The sequence below is a fragment of the Cherax quadricarinatus genome, unplaced genomic scaffold, assembly GCF_038502225.1.
Source record: "Cherax quadricarinatus isolate ZL_2023a unplaced genomic scaffold, ASM3850222v1 Contig744, whole genome shotgun sequence".
Classification (NCBI taxonomy): domain Eukaryota; kingdom Metazoa; phylum Arthropoda; class Malacostraca; order Decapoda; family Parastacidae; genus Cherax; species Cherax quadricarinatus.
In genome coordinates, this window is record NW_027195770.1 from 70,001 (window position 1) to 89,247 (window position 19,247).

Sequence of the window (19,247 nt, forward strand, 5' to 3'; positions counted from 1 at the left end):
ACGGAAGACCAGTGATTAATGAGTTCACGGTAGTCCTTTGATTAATGAGTTCACGGTAGTCTAGTGATAATGAGTTCACGGTAGTCTATTGATTAATAAATTCACGGTAGTCTAGTGATAATGAGTTCACGGTAGTCTAGTGATAATGAGTTCACGGTAGTCTAGTGATAATGAGATCACGGTAGTCTAGTGATAATAAGTTCACGGTAGTCTAGTGAAAAATAAGTTCACGGTAGTCTAGTGATAATGAGTTCACGGTAGTCTAGTAATAATAAGTTCACGATAGTCTAGTGATAATAAGTTCACGGTAGCCTAGTGAATAATAAGTTCACGGTAGTCTAGTAATAATAAGTTCACGGTAGTCTAGTGATAATAAGTTCACGGTAGTCTAGTGAATAATAAGTTCACGGTAGTCTAGTAATAATAAGTTCACGGTAGTCTAGTGATAATAAGTTCACGGTAGTCTAGTGATAATAAGTTCACTGTAGTCTAGTAATAATAGGTTCACGGTAGTCTAGTAATAATAAGTTCACGGTAGTCTAGTGATAATAAGTTCACGGTAGTCTAGTGAATAATAAGTTCACGGTAGTCTAGTAATAATAAGTTCACGGTAGTCTAGTGATAATAAGTTCACGGTAGTCTAGTGATAATAAGTTCACTGTAGTCTAGTAATAATAGGTTCACGGTAGTCTAGTAATAATAAGTTCACGGTAGTCTAGTGATAATAAGTTCACGGTAGTCTAGTGATAATAAGTTCACGGTAGTCTAGTGATAATAAGTTCACGGTAGTCTAGTAATAATAAGTTCACGGTAGTCTAGTAATAATAAGTTCACGGTAGTCAAGTGATAATAAGTTCACGGTAGTCTAGTGATAATAAGTTCACGGTAGTCTAGTAATAATAAGTTCACGGTAGTCTAGTAATAATAAGTTCACGGTAGTCTAGTGATAATAAGTTCACGGTAGTCTAGTGATAATAAGTTCACGGTAGTCTAGTGATAATAAGTTCACGGTAGTCTAGTAATAATAAGTTCACGGTAGTCTAGTGATAATAAGTTCACGGTAGTCTAGTAATAATAAGTTCACGGTAGTCTAGTAATAATAAGTTCACGGTAGTCTAGTGATAATAAGTTCACGGTAGTCTAGTGATAATAAGTTCACGGTAGTCTAGTAATAATAAGTTCACGGTAGTCTAGTAATAATAAGTTCACGGTAGTCTAGTGATAATAAGTTCACGGTAGTCTAGTGATAATAAGTTCACGGTAGTCTAGTAATAATAAGTTCACGGTAGTCTAGTAATAATAAGTTCACGGTAGTCTAGTAATAATAAGTTCACGGTAGTCTAGTAATAATAAGTTCACGGTAGTCTAGTAATAATAAGTTCACGGTAGTCTAGTGATAATAAGTTCACGGTAGTCTAGTAATAATAAGTTCACGGTAGTCTAGTGATAATAAGTTCACGGTAGTCTAGTGATAATAAGTTCACGGTAGTCTAGTGATAATAAGTTCACGGTAGTCTAGTAATAATAAGTTCACGGTAGTCTAGTAATAATAAGTTCACGGTAGTCTAGTGATAATAAGTTCACGGTAGTCTAGTAATAATAAGTTCACGGTAGTCTAGTGATAATAAGTTCACGGTAGTCTAGTGATAATAAGTTCACGGTAGTCTAGTAATAATAAGTTCACGGTAGTCTAGTAATAATAAGTTCACGGTAGTCTAGTGATAATAAGTTCACGGTAGTCTAGTGATAATAAGTTCACGGTAGTCTAGTAATAATAAGTTCACGGTAGTCTAGTAATAATAAGTTCACGGTAGTCTAGTAATAATAAGTTCACGGTAGTCTAGTAATAATAAGTTCACGGTAGTCTAGTAATAATAAGTTCACGGTAGTCTAGTAATAATAAGTTCACGGTAGTCTAGTAATAATAAGTTCACGGTAGTCTAGTGATAATAAGTTCACGGTAGTCTAGTAATAATAAGTTCTAGTAATAATAAGTTCGGTAGTCTAGTGATAATAAGTTCACGGTAGTCTAGTAATAATAAGTTCACGGTAGTCTAGTAATAATAAGTTCACGGTAGTCTAGTAATAATAAGTTCACGGTAGTCTAGTAATAATAAGTTCACGGTAGTCTAGTAATAATAAGTTCACGGTAGTCTAGTAATAATAAGTTCACGGTAGTCTAGTAATAATAAGTTCACGGTAGTCTAGTAATAATAAGTTCACGGTAGTCTAGTAATAATAAGTTCACGGTAGTCTAGTAATAATAAGTTCACGGTAGTCTAGTAATAATAAGTTCACGGTAGTCTAGTAATAATAAGTTCACGGTAGTCTAGTAATAATAAGTTCACGGTAGTCTAGTGATAATAAGTTCACGGTAGTCTAGTAATAATAAGTTCACACGGTAGTCTAGTGATAATAAGTTCACGGTAGTCTAGTAATAATAAGTTCACGGTAGTCTAGTAATAATAAGTTCACGGTAGTCTAGTAATAATAAGTTCACGGTAGTCTAGTAATAATAAGTTCACGGTAGTCTAGTAATAATAAGTTCACGGTAGTCTAGTAATAATAAGTTCACGGTAGTCTAGTAATAATAAGTTCACGGTAGTCTAGTAATAATAAGTTCACGGTAGTCTAGTAATAATAAGTTCACGGTAGTCTAGTAATAATAAGTTCACGGTAGTCTAGTGATAATAAGTTCACGGTAGTCTAGTGATAATAAGTTCACGGTAGTCTAGTGATAATAAGTTCACGGTAGTCTAGTGATAATAAGTTCACGGTAGTCTAGTAATAATAAGTTCACGGTAGTCTAGTGATAATAAGTTCACGGTAGTCTAGTGATAATAAGTTCACGGTAGTCTAGTAATAATAAGTTCACGGTAGTCTAGTAATAATAAGTTCACGGTAGTCTAGTAATAATAAGTTCACGGTAGTCTAGTAATAATAAGTTCACGGTAGTCTAGTGATAATAAGTTCACGGTAGTCTAGTGATAATAAGTTCACGGTAGTCTAGTGATAATAAGTTCACGGTAGTCTAGTAATAATAAGTTCACGGTAGTCTAGTGATAATAAGTTCACGGTAGTCTAGTAATAATAAGTTCACGGTAGTCTAGTAATAATAAGTTCACGGTAGTCTAGTAATAATAAGTTCACGGTAGTCTAGTAATAATAAGTTCACGGTAGTCTAGTAATAATAAGTTCACGGTAGTCTAGTAATAATAAGTTCACGGTAGTCTAGTAATAATAAGTTCACGGTAGTCTAGTAATAATAAGTTCACGGTAGTCTAGTAATAATAAGTTCACGGTAGTCTAGTAATAATAAGTTCACGGTAGTCTAGTAATAATAAGTTCACGGTAGTCTAGTAATAATAAGTTCACGGTAGTCTAGTAATAATAAGTTCACGGTAGTCTAGTAATAATAAGTTCACGGTAGTCTAGTAATAATAAGTTCACGGTAGTCTAGTAATAATAAGTTCACGGTAGTCTAGTAATAATAAGTTCACGGTAGTCTAGTAATAATAAGTTCACGGTAGTCTAGTAATAATAAGTTCACGGTAGTCTAGTAATAATAAGTTCACGGTAGTCTAGTAATAATAAGTTCACGGTAGTCTAGTAATAATAAGTTCACGGTAGTCTAGTGATAATAAGTTCACGGTAGTCTAGTGATAATAAGTTCACGGTAGTCTAGTAATAATAAGTTCACGGTAGTCTAGTGATAATAAGTTCACGGTAGTCTAGTGATAATAAGTTCACGGTAGTCTAGTAATAATAAGTTCACGGTAGTCTAGTAATAATAAGTTCACGGTAGTCTAGTAATAATAAGTTCACGGTAGTCTAGTAATAATAAGTTCACGGTAGTCTAGTGATAATAAGTTCACGGTAGTCTAGTGATAATAAGTTCACGGTAGTCTAGTGATAATAAGTTCACGGTAGTCTAGTAATAATAAGTTCACGGTAGTCTAGTGATAATAAGTTCACGGTAGTCTAGTGATAATAAGTTCACGGTAGTCTAGTCTAGTAATAATAAGTTCACGGTAGTCTAGTAATAATAAGTTCACGGTAGTCTAGTAATAATAAGTTCACGGTAGTCTAGTAATAATAAGTTCACGGTAGTCTAGTAATAATAAGTTCACGGTAGTCTAGTAATAATAAGTTCACGGTAGTCTAGTAATAATAAGTTCACGGTAGTCTAGTAATAATAAGTTCACGGTAGTCTAGTAATAATAAGTTCACGGTAGTCTAGTAATAATAAGTTCACTGTAGTCTAGTAATAATAAGTTCACGGTAGTCTAGTAATAATAAGTTCACGGTAGTCTAGTGATAATAAGTTCACGGTAGTCTAGTAATAATAAGTTCACGGTAGTCTAGTGATAATAAGTTCACGGTAGTCTAGTGATAATAAGTTCACGGTAGTCTAGTAATAATAAGTTCACGGTAGTCTAGTAATAATAAGTTCACGGTAGTCTAGTAATAATAAGTTCACGGTAGTCTAGTAATAATAAGTTCACGGTAGTCTAGTAATAATAAGTTCACGGTAGTCTAGTAATAATAAGTTCACGGTAGTCTAGTAATAATAAGTTCACGGTAGTCTAGTAATAATAAGTTCACGGTAGTCTAGTAATAATAAGTTCACGGTAGTCTAGTAATAATAAGTTCACGGTAGTCTAGTGATAATAAGTTCACGGTAGTCTAGTGATAATAAGTTCACGGTAGTCTAGTGATAATAAGTTCACGGTAGTCTAGTGATAATAAGTTCACGGTAGTCTAGTAATAATAAGTTCACGGTAGTCTAGTAATAATAAGTTCACGGTAGTCTAGTAATAATAAGTTCACGGTAGTCTAGTGATAATAAGTTCACGGTAGTCTAGTGATAATAAGTTCACGGTAGTCTAGTGATAATAAGTTCACGGTAGTCTAGTGATAATAAGTTCACGGTAGTCTAGTGATAATAAGTTCACGGTAGTCTAGTGATAATAAGTTCACGGTAGTCTAGTGATAATAAGTTCACGGTAGTCTAGTAATAATAAGTTCACGGTAGTCTAGTGATAATAAGTTCACGGTAGTCTAGTGATGATAAGTTCACGGTAGTCTAGTGATAATAAGTTCACGGTAGTCTAGTAATAATAAGTTCACGGTAGTCTAGTAATAATAAGTTCACGGTAGTCTAGTAATAATAAGTTCACGGTAGTCTAGTAATAATAAGTTCACGGTAGTCTAGTGATAATAAGTTCACGGTAGTCTAGTGATAATAAGTTCACGGTAGTCTAGTGATAATAAGTTCACGGTAGTCTAGTGATAATTCAAATTTTTTTTAAAATAAATTAGTTTGAATAAATTTTAAATATAAATTTGAATCAAAAGATAATATTGTTTAGGATTTAAAAATTTTTTAATTAAATTTTTAAACCCAGAAAATTGTATTTAAAAAAAAAGGCTTATATTCCTTAATCTTAAATATCAGGGCCCCCTAATAGTTCCCTCCAGAATATAGGCGTTGTAAGGAATTTATTTTCCCCCGGAATAAATTTTTACCCAGCAATGTTTAAAATCCCCGAGCAGTATTTTCTAATAAAATACGTTTTTATAAAATTTTAAAAATTAATATAATAATTTAAATTTTTATAATAATAATTTAAAATCATATAATAATTTAAATTTTTATATAATAATTTAAATTTTTTTATAATATTAAATATTTTAATAATTAAATTTTAATATTTTTTATAAAAACATTAAAAAAAAATTAAAACTTTTTTAATCATAAAATTTGGGGGTTTTTAAAAAGGTTTTCTTTTTAAAAATTTTTTTTATTTTGAAAAATGTTTTTTTGGGTCTTTTTTTAAAAATTTTATTATAATATTTAATTTAAATTTTTATAATAATAATTTAAATTTTTATAATAATAATTTTAAAATATTAATTTTAAAATCATTAAATTAAAATGTCAATTAGTAAAATATTTTAAAAAAAAAGTCCTTTTAAAATTTTTTTCTTATAAGTTTTAAAATTTTTTTCATTTTTTTCTAATTAAAATTAATAATTTTAAAAAGAATTAAAAATTACCCAATTATTATAAAAAGGCAAGTAATTTTTTCCCCAAATCATTTTCGTTTTCCAGAGCGTTTATATCCATTCTGTAATACTGTGACCAGAACTGAGCAGCATAGTCTAAATGAGGCCTAACCAAGGATATATAGAGTTGAAGAACAACCTGAGGACTTCTATTATTTATACTTTAGATATGAAGACAAGAATTCTGTTAGCTTTATTGCGAACACTAATACACTGTTGTCTTGGTTTTAAATTACTGCTAACCAGAACTCCTAAATCCTTTTCGCAATCAGTAGTATTAAGATTTACATTATTTAGTTTAAATGTTGCATGGTTATTTACCTGTCCAACATTTAGAACTTTGCATTTGTCAATATTAAACTGCATCTGCCACTTCTCCGACCATTGCATCAGTCTATTCAAATCATCCTGGAGTTCTCTAGTGTCCTCATTAGAATGAATTGGACGTCCTATTTTGGTGTCATCAGCAAATTTGCTTATGTCGCTATTTATTCCCTCATCTATGTCGTTTATGTAAATTGTGAACAACAACGGGCCCAACACTGACCCCTGAGGAACACCGCTTGTGACGTGCCCCATTCTGATTTCTCCCCATTTATGCAAACTCTCTGTTGTCTATTTGTCAGCCATGCCTCTACCCAGGAAAAAATTTCTCCTCCTATTGCGTGTGCCTTAAGTTTCCTCAATAGCCTCTGGTGTGGAACTCTATCGAAAGCCTTACTGAAGTCCATATACACAATATCATATTCATTATCATGATCTACCTCCTCAAACACCTTAGTGAAAAAAGTTAGTAAATTCGTAAGACAGAAACGCCCCTTTGTAAAACCGGGATGAGATTCATTAATCAATCTGTGCCTGTCAAGATGGCTACGAATTGCTTCGGCAATTATTGATTCCATAAATTTTCCCACTATGGAGGTAAGGCTTATTGGTCTATAGTTCGAAGCCAAGGACCTGTCACCTGCCTTTTAATTACATTTACCATTTTCCACTTATCAGGCACTATGCCAGTTTGTAGTGATATGTTAAAAAGATTAGCCAAAGGTATGCTAAGTTCCTCTTTACATTCCTTTAACACCCTTGCAAACAGTTCATCAGGGCCTAGGGATTTGTTGGGTTTTAGTTTATCTATTTGTCTGAGGACCATGTCACTAGTTACTGCAATCGTACATAGTTTATTATCATCCTGTTCTACATAATCTATTATTTCAGGAATACCGCTAGTATTTTCCTGGGTGAAAACTGAGAGGAAGTAGGTATTGAGAATTTCACACATATCATTATCACTGTCAGTGTTACTCTTAAGTGGGCCAATCTTGTCCCTAATCTTACTTCTGTATACCTGAAAGAATCCTTTAGGGTTAATCTTTGAATCCCTTGCGACCTTAGCCTCATAATCCCTTTTTGCTTTTCTTATTCTTTTCTTTATTTCTCTCTTTAATTGAATGTATTGATTTCTTAACTGCCCATCCCCTCTTTTGATACGCCTATATATGCCTCTAGTTTGACCAATGAGATGTTTTAATCTATTGTTCATCCATTTGGGATCATTTTTGTTAGATCTAATTTCCCTACTCGGAACAAAAGTTGTCTGGGCAGCTAGAACTATGCTCTGAAAAACGTCATATTGGCAACCAAGATCACCTACCTCTGCAATAAATTAATATAATGTAACGCAGCTCAGTCTTGCCTATCTTATGTACATCCTGTGAGAGTTGCTAAGTTGATACTCTTCCAAGATATTCACTTGGATATATATATTTAACTATATAGAAGTTATTAAAAAAACCGGCCACTAGGATCGCAAGAAAAATGAGCAAAGTGTATGCCTTTACGTGTATGACTTTACGTGCGTGTAATCAAGGCACGTGTATGCCTTTACGTGCGTGTAATCAAGGCACGTGTATGACTTTACGTGCGTGTAATCAAGGCACGTGTATGCCTTGACGTGTGAGACTGGTCTCAAAAGTGAAGATACTGTATTACCAACCTGCACAACAAATATTTATGTCTAGAATGGTGACGCAGATTAACTAGCAAAATTTCCAATTAATGTTTTGTCATTTGAACATTGAACAACTTCCAGTTCAAAATAAAGAAATTTATAATTATTTGGTAAAAGGAGTAACATAGGAACAGAGAAGATATATAGTGATAACGTAGTCCAGCAGACCTTCTGCAGTGTTATGTTAGACCTGGTGTACCTCACCAGGTTTCTCTGTTTAACCCATGTATCCCTATATTCCTTGTATTGAATTAACAAAGTTTATGGAAAGCTAAATGTATCCGCAATTATGTTTCATTGGTTTTTCATACGTCCTTTACATAACATACCGTTGGTAATTTCACCAATAGTTTTACAAACCGATTATTATATTTCAAAGAGTTAGTATCAATATATTTTAGAATATATAAATTTTTAGAGTTTTTGTCTCCTTACAGTCACCTTACAGTTCACTTTTACGACTACCTCAGTGACGCCTGGACTGGAAAAAGTACACCACGTACTAGATTTGCCTCTGAGTATGGCTTCCAGTCTTGGCCTTCCTTCATGTGAGTTGCAGTTATGTATGTTCCTTCATAGATGCTTTCTGGATCATTGATTGATATTATATATATATATATATATATATATATATATATATATATATATATATATATATATATATATATATATATATATATATATATATATATATGTCGTGCCGAATAGGCAGAACTTGCGATCTTGGCTTAAATAGCAACACTCATCTTGCCATTTAGGACAAGCGAAAATTTGTGTATGCAGTAATTTCGCCAAAATCATTCGGAACCTAACGAAAAAAATGTACTTAAATGTGTTTGTTTAGTATTAAATTATTTTAAACAAATCTAAAATATATTTAGTTGGATTATGCTAAAATAAATTGTTCTTGTTATAATAAGGTTAGGTAAGTTTTCTAAGATTCTTTTGGTGCAAAATTATATATTTTTACATGAACATTAATGAAAAAAATATATCTTAAATCGTATAAGAGAAAATTTTAGAAAGGACTTAATTTTAAATGAGTTCTTGCTAATTGACCAGTTTTACATATTCGGCACGACATATATATATATATATATATATATGTCGAGCCGAATAGGCAAAACTTTCGATCTTGGCTTATATAGCAGCGCTCATCTTGCCATATAGGACAAGCGAAAATTTGTGTATGCAATAATTTCGCCAAACTCATTCTCAACCTAACGATAAAAATATATTTCACTATGTTTACTTAGTATTAATTTATTGTAAACAAATCTAAAATATATTTAGTTGGGTTAGGCTAAAATAAATTGTTCTTGTTATAATAAGGTTAGGTAGGTTTTCTAAAATTATTTTTTTTTATATTAACATTAATGAAAAAAATATATCTTTAAACGTATAAGAGAAAATTTTAGAAAGGTGTTAATTTAAAATGAGTTCTTGCTAATTCACCAGTTTTACATATTCGGCACGACATATATATATATATATATATATATATATATAGATATATATATATATATATATATATATATATATATATATATATATATATATTAGTATATGTATATATATATATATATATATATATATATATATATATATATATATATATATATATATATATATATATATATATATATATATATATATATATATATATATATATATATATATATATATATATATATATATATATATATATATATATATATATATATATATATATATATATATATATATATATATATATATATATATATATATATATATATATATATATATATATATATATATATATATATATATATATACCTTGGATATATATATATATATATATATATATATATATATATATATATATATATATATATATATATATATATATATATATATATATATATATATATATATATATATATATATATATCCAAGGTAGTAGGATGGTAGACAGCAATCATCCAGGGAGGTACTACCGTCCTGCCAAGTGAGTAGTATGAAACCTGTAACTGTTTTACAGGATTGCTGGTGGTCTTTTTGTCTCATAAACACGCTGCATAACAGGTATATCTTGCTACTTCTACTAACATTTAGAGCACACTGCACAGGTATGCGCATGCATATATATGTCGTGCCGAATATGTAAAACTTGCGATCTTGGCATAAATAGCAACGCTTATCTTGCCATATAGGACAAGTGAAAATTTGTACATGCAACAATTTCGCAAAAATCATTCTGAACCTAACGAAAAAATTATATTTCATTGTGTTTGTTTAGTGTTAAATTATTCTAAACGTATTTAAAACATATTTAGTTAGATTAGGCTAAAATAAATTGCACTTGTTATAATAAGTTTAGGTAAGTTTTCTAAGATTCTTTTGGTACAAAATTATAAATTTTACATTAACATTAATGAAAAAAAATATATCTTTAAACGTATAAGAGAAAATTTTAGAGAGGACTTAATTTTAAATGAGTTCTTGCTAATTGACCAGTTTTATTTATTAGGCACGACACACACACACACACACACACACACACACACACACACACACACACACACACACACACACACACACACAGGGAGAGTGACCTATTAGCGACCAGTGAAGAGGCGGGGCCAGGAGCTTGGACTCGACCCCTGCAACCTCAACTAGGTGAGTACACACACACACACATACACACACACACACACACACACACACACACACACACACACACACACACACACACACACACACACACACACACACACACACATATATATATATATATATATATATATATATATATATATATATATATATATATATATATACCTGGAGTTTACCTGGACAGAGTTTCGGGGGTCAACGCCCCCGCGGCCCGGTCTGTGACCAGGCCTCCTGGTGGATCAGCGCCTGATCAACCAGGCTGTTGCTGCTGGCTGCACGCAAACCAACGTACGAGCCACAGCCCGGCTGATCAGGAACTGACTTTAGGTGCTTGTCCAGTGCCAGCTTGAAGACTGCCAGGGGTCTGTTGGTAATCCCCCTTATGTGTGCTGGGAGGCAGTTGAACAGTCTCGGGCCCCTGACACTTATTGTATGGTCTCTTAACGTGCTAGTGACACCCCTGCTTTTCATTGGGGGGATGGTGCATCGTCTGCCAAGTCTTTTGCTTTCGTAGTGAGTGATTTTCGTGTGCAAGTTCGGTACTAGTCCCTCTAGGATTTTCCAGGTGTATATAATCATGTATCTCTCCCTCCTGCGTTCCAGGGAATACAGGTTTAGAAACCTCAAGCGCTCCCAGTAATTGAGGTGTTTTATCTCCGTTATGCGCGCCGTGAAAGTTCTCTGTACATTTTCTAGGTCGGCAATTTCACCTGCCTTGAAAGGTGCTGTTAGAGTGCAGCAATATTCCAGCCTAGATAGAACAAGTGACCTGAAGAGTGTCATCATGGGCTTGGCCTCCCTAGTTTTGAAGGTTCTCATTATCCATCCTGTCATTTTTCTAGCAGATGCGATTGATACAATGTTATGGTCCTTGAAGGTGAGATCCTCCGACATAATCACTCCCAGGTCTTTGACGTTGGTGTTTTGCTCTATATATATATATATATATATATATATATATATATATATATATATATATATATATATATATATATATATATATATATATATATATATATATGTCGAGCCGAATAGGCAGAACTTTCGATCTTGGCTTATATAGCAGCGCTCATCTTGCCATATAGGACAAGCGAAAATTTGTGTATGCAATAATTTCGCCAAACTCATTCTGAACCTAACGATAAAAATATATTTCACTATGTTTACTTAGTATTAATTTATTGTAAACAAATCTAAAATATATTTAGTTGGGTTAGGCTAAAATAAATTGTTCTTGTTATAATAAGGTTATATTATACATATATATATATATATATATATATATATATATATATATATATATATATATATATATATATATATATATATATATATATATATATATATATATATATATATATATATATATATATACACACACATCTAGGATTTTCTTTTTTTTCTTCATCATTCTTGTTCTTCTTTATTTCCTCTATTCTCCATAGGAAAGTGGAAAAGAATCTTTCCACTATAAGCTATGCGTGTTGTATGAGGCGACTAAAATGCCGGGAGCTAGTAACTCCTTCTCCTGTACAAAATACGAAAAATGAGAAGAAAAACTTTATGAAACTGATATGCCTGGATGTGCGTGGATGTAGTGCGGAAAAGAGATGATTTCTGATGTTATGAATGAAAACAAGTTGGATGTTCTGGTCCTAAGCGAAACAAAGCTGGAGGGGATAGGCGAGTTTCAGTGAGGAGAAATAAATGAGATTAAGTCAGAAGTATCTGAGAGAGTTAGAGCTAAGGAAGGGGTAGCAATAAAGTTGAAGGATCAGTTATAGAAAGTGAAGAGGGAATATGAATATATGAATGCAAGGATTATGTGGATTAAAATAAGGGTCGGATGCAAAAAGTGGGTCATAATAAGTGTGTATGAACCTGGAGAAGAAAGGAGTGTAGAGAAGAGAGAGATTTTGGGAGATGTTAAGCGAGTGTGTAGGAACTTTTGAACCAAGTGAGAGAGTAATTGCGTAGATGACCTAAATGTTAGAGTAGGAGAAACATTTAAAGAGGGTGTGGTAGGTAAGTTTGGGGAGCCAATTGCAAATGATAATGGGGACCCTTTGATTGAACTGTGTATAGAAAGGAAGTTGGTTATGGGTAATACGTATTTTAAGAAAAAGAGGATAAATAAGTATACAAGATATGATGTAGGGTGTAATGACAGTAGTTTGTTGGACTACGTATTGGAAGATAAAAGACTTCTGGGTACACTTCAAGACTTCAAGATGTACATGTTTATAGAGGGATAACAAATATGTCAGATCACTTTTTAGTTGTAGCTACAGTGAGAGTAAAGGTAGATGGGATACAAGGAAAATGGAGGCAGCAGGTAAGAGAGAGGTGAAGGTTTATAAGCTAAAGGAGGAGGAGGCAGCTAGGGTAAGATGTAAACAACTATTGAAGGATAGATGGGCAAGTGAGAGCATAGGCAATGGGGTTGAAGGTGTATGGGTAAGTGTTAGAGTGTCCAGCAGAAGTTTGTGGTTACGGGAAAGTGGGTGTGGGAGGGAAGAAGAGCGATTGATGGAATGATGATGTAAAGAGATTAGTATGAGAGAGGTTTTTACAAAGTAGAAGTGATGCAAGAAGGGAAGAGTATATGGAGAGGAAAAGAGAAGCTAAAAGAGTGGTGAAGCATTGCAAAATGAGAACAAATGAAAGAGTGGGTGAGATGTTATTAACAAATTTTGTTGAAAACACGAAAAAGTTTTGGAGTAAGATTAAGAAGTTGAGGAAGCCCAGGAAACGAATGGATTTGATAGTTTAAAGTAGGAGAGCTATTAAACGGAGAGTTAGAGGTATTTGGAAGATGGAGGGAATATTTTGAGGAATTGTTAAATGTTGATGAAGATAGGAAAGTTGTGATGTCGTGTATAGGCAAGGAGGAATAACATCTTGTAGGAGTGAGTGTGGCGGAACTTTGTGAGGCAGTGGGTAGAACGAAACGGGGTAAGGCAGCTGGGATTGAAGGGATAAAGAGAGAAATGTTAAAAACAGGTGGGGATATAGTTCTGGAGTGGTTGTTGCTTTTATTTAATAAATGTATGGAAGTGGGTAAGGTATCTAGGAATTAGGCAGAGAGCGTGCATAGTTCCATTGTATAAAGGTAAAGGGAACAAAAGAGAGTGCAAAATTATAGGGGAATAAGTCTGTTGAGTATATCTGGTAAAGTGTATGGTAGAGTTATTATTGAAAGAATTAAGAGTAAGACGGAGAGTAAGATGGCAGATGAACAAGGAGGTTTTAGGAAGGGTGTGTGGACCAAGTGTTTACAGTGAAAAATAAGGGTGGACAGTATTTAGACAAGGATAAAGAAGTTTTTGTGGCATTTATGTATTTGGAAAAGGCGTATGACAGGGTTGATAGGGAAGCAATGTGGAAGATGTTGCAAATGTATGGAATTGGAGGTAGGTTATTGATAGCGGTGAAAAATTTTTACGAGGATAGTGAGGCACAGGTTACAGTATGTAAGGAGCGAGGGAGACTATTTCCCAGTAAAAATAGGCCTTAAACAGGGATGTGCGATGTCACCGTAGTTGTTCAATATATTTATAGATGGGGTTGTAAGAGAAGTGAATGCTAGGGTGTTGGCGAGAGGTGTGGGGTTAAAAGATAAAACTTCTAACACAAAGTGGGAGTTGTCACAGATGATCTTAGCTGATGACTCTGTGCTTTTGGGAGATTCTGAAGAGAAGTTACAGATGAGTTTGGTAGGGTATGTAAAAAAAAGAAAAATAAATGTTAATATAGGAAAGAGTAAGGTGATGAGGATGACAAAAAAAAATTAGGTAACGAAAGATTGGATGTCAGATTGGAGGGAGAGAATATAGAGGAAGGGAATGTATTCAGATATTTAGGAGTGGACATGTCAGTAGATGGGTCTATGAATGATGAGGTGAATCATAGAATGACGAGGGAAAAAAACGTGAGTGGAGACAAAAAACTTTGTCCAAGGAAGCAAAGAGGGGAATGTATAAGAGTACAGTTATACCAACGCTCGTATATGAGTGCGAAGCATGGGTGGTGAATGTTGCAGCAAGGAGAAAGCTGGAGGCAGCGGATATGTCGTGTCTTAGGGCAATGTGTTGTGTGAATATAATGCAGAGAATTCGTAGTTTGGAAATTAGGAGGAGGTGCAGGACTACCAAAACTATTATCCAGAGAGCTGAGGAGGGGTTGTTGAGGTGGTTCGGACATGTAGAGAGAATGGAACAAAACAGAATGACTTCGAGAGTGTATAAATCCGTAGTGCAGGGAAGCCGGGGTAGGGGTCGGCCTAGGAAAGTTTGGAGGGAGGGGGTAAAGGAGGTTTTGTGTACGAGGGGCTTCCAGCATGCGTGAGCGTGTTTGATAGGAGCAAATGGAGACATAGTTTTTAGTACTTGACGTGCTGTTGGAGTGTGAGAAAGGTAACATGAAGGGATTCAGGGAAACCGACAGGCCGAACTTGAGTCCTGGAGATGGGAAGTACAGTGTCTGCACTCTGAAGGAGGGGTGTTAATGTTCCAGTTTTATAACTGTAGTGTAAGTGCACCTCTGACAAGACAATGATGGAGTGAATGGTGAAAGTTTTTCTTTTGGGCCACCCTGCCTTGGTGGGAGACGACAAGTGAGTTAATAATAAAATATAATAAAATTATATATATATATATATATATATATATATATATATATATATATATATATATATATATATATATATATATATATATATATATATATATATATATATATATATATATATATATATGTTTATATATATATATATATATATATATATATATATATATATATATATATATATATATATATATATATATATATATATATATATATATATATATTATAGGTAGAAGGTTGGCAACCGCCCAGGGAGGTACTACCGTCCTGCCAAGTGAGTGTAAAACGAAAGCCTGAATTGTTTTACATGATGGTAGGATTTCTGGTGTCCTTTTTTCTGTCTCATGAACATGCAAGATGTCAGGTACGTCTTGCTACTTCTACGTACAATTAGGTCACACTACACATATATGTACAAGCATATATATACACACCCCTCTGGGTTTTCTGCTATTTTCTTTCTAGTTCTTGTTCTTGTTTATTTCCTCTTGTCTCCATGAGGAAGTGGAACAGAATTCTTCCTCCGTAAGCCATGCTAGTAACCCCTTCTCCTGTATATATTACTAAATTTGAAAAGAGAAACTTTTGTTTTTCTTTTTGGGCCACCCTGCCTCTGTGGGATACGGCCGGTTTGTTGAAAGAAATATATATATATATTTATTTATATTAATATATATATATATATATATATATATATATATATATATATATATATATATATATATATATATATATATACATATATATATATATATATATATATATATATATATATATATATATATATATATATATATATATATATATATATATATATATATATATATATATATTACATGACTCCGCCTCCTGCTTCACCTAACCTGACTACAGTACATAAGCCTAGGCTGTGTTCTGTACTTTCTACAAGATTGATGGACTGAACACATCGGCTCCAGGCTGAGGGACTGATTACCTCAAACTCATCCTCTCCTTATTCCTTCCTGCTTTGTATAAGACTGATGAAGCCACTTTGTGACGAAACGTTTCTTCATTAAAGAATCCCATATGTTGCACAAGTGTCTCAATTCTTCAACTTGTCGGTTTTCAAAACCATTCATCACAACAAAAATGTAACAGAAACATTTACTCGAGTGTCAATGGCCATAAATATCACAAAAATATCCGCTGCTAAAAAAGCTTTAACTCTTTTTGAAAAACTAGCTATTATATAGATACGTTATTTTAGTTACACCACTAGATGTATCTGAGTTAATGTTTTATTTTCACTTCGAATATTTTAGAACCTTAAAAGAAGTGACAACTGAAGAAGACTGAGGTAGTTGGTCTCCAGTGATGTACCACCGACAGCATCATCCAGGAGGACAGGAAGACTGAGGTAGTTGGTCTCCAGTGATGTACCACCGACAGCATCATCCAGGAGGACAGGAAGACTGAGGTAGTTGGTCTCCAGTGATGTACCACCGACAACATCATCCAGGAGGACAGGAAGACTGAGGTAGTTGGTCTCCAGTGATGTACCACCGACAGCATCATCCAGGAGGACAGGAAGACTGAGGTAGTTGGTCTCCAGTGATGTACCACCGACAGCATCATCCAAGAGGACAGGAAGACTGAGGTAGTTGGTCTCCAGTGATGTACCACCGACAGCATCATCCAGGAGGACAGGAAGACTGAGGTAGTTGGTCTCCAGTGATGTACCACCGACAGCATCATCCAAGAGGACAGGAAGACTGAGGTAGTTGGTCTCCAGTGATGTACCACCGACAGCATCATCCAGGAGGACAGGAAGACTGAGGTAGTTGGTCTCCAGTGATGTACCACCGACAGCATCATCCAAGAGGACAGGAAGACTGAGGTAGTTGGTCTCCAGTGATGTACCACCGACAGCATCATCCAGGAGGACAGGAAGACTGAGGTAGTTGGTCTCCAGTGATGTACCACCGACAGCATCATCCAGGAGGACAGGAAGACTGAGGTAGTTGGTCTCCAGTGATGTACCACCGACAGCATCATCCAAGAGGACAGGAAGACTGAGGTAGTTGGTCTCCAGTGATGTACCACCGACAGCATCATCCAAGAGGACAGGAAGACTGAGGTAGTTGGTCTCCAGTGATGTACCACCGACAGCATCATCCAGGAGGACAGGAAGACTGAGGTAGTTGGTCTCCAGTGATGTACCACCGACAGCATCATCCAAGAGGACAGGAAGACTGAGGTAGTTGGTCTCCAGTGATGTACCACCGGCAGCATCATCCAAGAGGACAGGAAGACTGAGGTAGTTGGTCTCCAGTGATGTACCACCGGCAGCATCATCCAAGAGGACAGGAAGACTGAGGTAGTTGGTCTCCAGTGATGTACCACCGGCAGCATCATCCAAGAGGACAGGAAGACTGAGGTAGTTGGTCTCAAGTGATGTACCACCGACAGCATCATCCAGGAGGACAGGAAGACTGAGGTAGTTGGTCTCCAGTGATGTACCACCGACAGCATCATCAAAGAGGACAGGAAGACTGAGGTAGTTGGTCTCCAGTGATGTACCACCGGCAGCATCATCCAAGAGGACAGGAAGACTGAGGTAGTTGGTCTCCAGTGATGTACCACCGACAGCATCATCCAAGAGGACCGGAAGACTGAGGTAGTTGGTCTCCAGTGATGTACCACCGGCAGCATCATCCAAGAGGACAGGAAGACTGAGGTAGTTGGTCTCCAGTGATGTACCACCGACAGCATCATCCAGGAGGACAGGAAGACTGAGGTAGTTGGTCTCCAGTGATGTACCACCGACAGCATCATCCAGGAGGACAGGAAGACTGAGGTAGTTGGTCTCCAGTGATGTACCACCGGCAGCATCATCCAAGAGGACAGGAAGACTGAGGTAGTTGGTCTCCAGTGATGTACCACCGGCAGCATCATCCAAGAGGACAGGAAGACTGAGGTAGTTGGTCTCCAGTGATGTACCACCGGCAGCATCATCCAAGAGGACAGGAAGACTGAGGTAGTTGGTCTCCAGTGATGTACCACCGACAGCATCATCCAAGAGGACAGGAAGACTGAGGTAGTTGGTCTCCAGTGATGTACCACCGACAGCATCATCCAGGAGGACAGGAAGACTGAGGTAGTTGGTCTCCAGTGATGTACCACCGACAGCATCATCCAGGAGGACAGGAAGACTGAGGTAGTTGGTCTCCAGTGATGTACCACCGACAGCATCATCCAGGAGGACAGGAAGACTGAGGTAGTTGGTCTCCAGTGATGTACCACCGGCAGCATCATCCAAGAGGACAGGAAGACTGAGGTAGTTGGTCTCCAGTGATGTACCACCGACAGCATCATCCAAGAGGACAGGAAGACTGAGGTAGTTGGTCTCCAGTGATGTACCACCGACAGCATCATCCAGGAGGACAGGAAGACTGAGGTAGTTGGTCTCCAGTGATGTACCACCGACAGCATCATCCAAGAGGACAGGAAGACTGAGGTAGTTGGTCTCCAGTGATGTACCACCGACAGCATCATCCAAGAGGACAGGAAGACTGAGGTAGTTGGTCTCCAGTGATGTACCACCGACAGCATCATCCAGGAGGACAGGAAGACTGAGGTAGTTGGTCTCCAGTGATGTACCACCGACAGCATCATCCAGGAGGACAGGAAGACTGAGGTAGTTGGTCTCCAGTGATGTACCACCGACAGCATCATCCAGGAGGACAGGAAGACTGAGGTAGTTGGTCTCCAGTGATGTACCACCGGCAGCATCATCCAAGAGGACAGGAAGACTGAGGTAGTTGGTCTCCAGTGATGTACCACCGGCAGCATCATCCAAGAGGACAGGAAGACTGAGGTAGTTGGTCTCCAGTGATGTACCACCGGCAGCATCATCCAAGAGGAC

At 35.6% G+C, this 19,247-nt stretch overlaps 1 long non-coding RNA gene across 1 annotated transcript in view; it reads left to right on the plus strand.

The window, feature by feature from the left end:
- Positions 1 to 16,753, plus strand: part of LOC138851475 (uncharacterized) — an 18,188-nt gene extending 1,435 nt beyond the window's left edge. Inside the window, exons 2-3 of the long non-coding RNA XR_011391239.1 lie at positions 8,526 to 8,625; positions 16,645 to 16,753. This is a non-coding gene — a long non-coding RNA (uncharacterized lncRNA). The remainder of the gene's footprint in view (positions 1 to 8,525; positions 8,626 to 16,644) is intronic.
- The last annotated feature ends 2,494 nt before the right edge of the window (positions 16,754 to 19,247 follow it).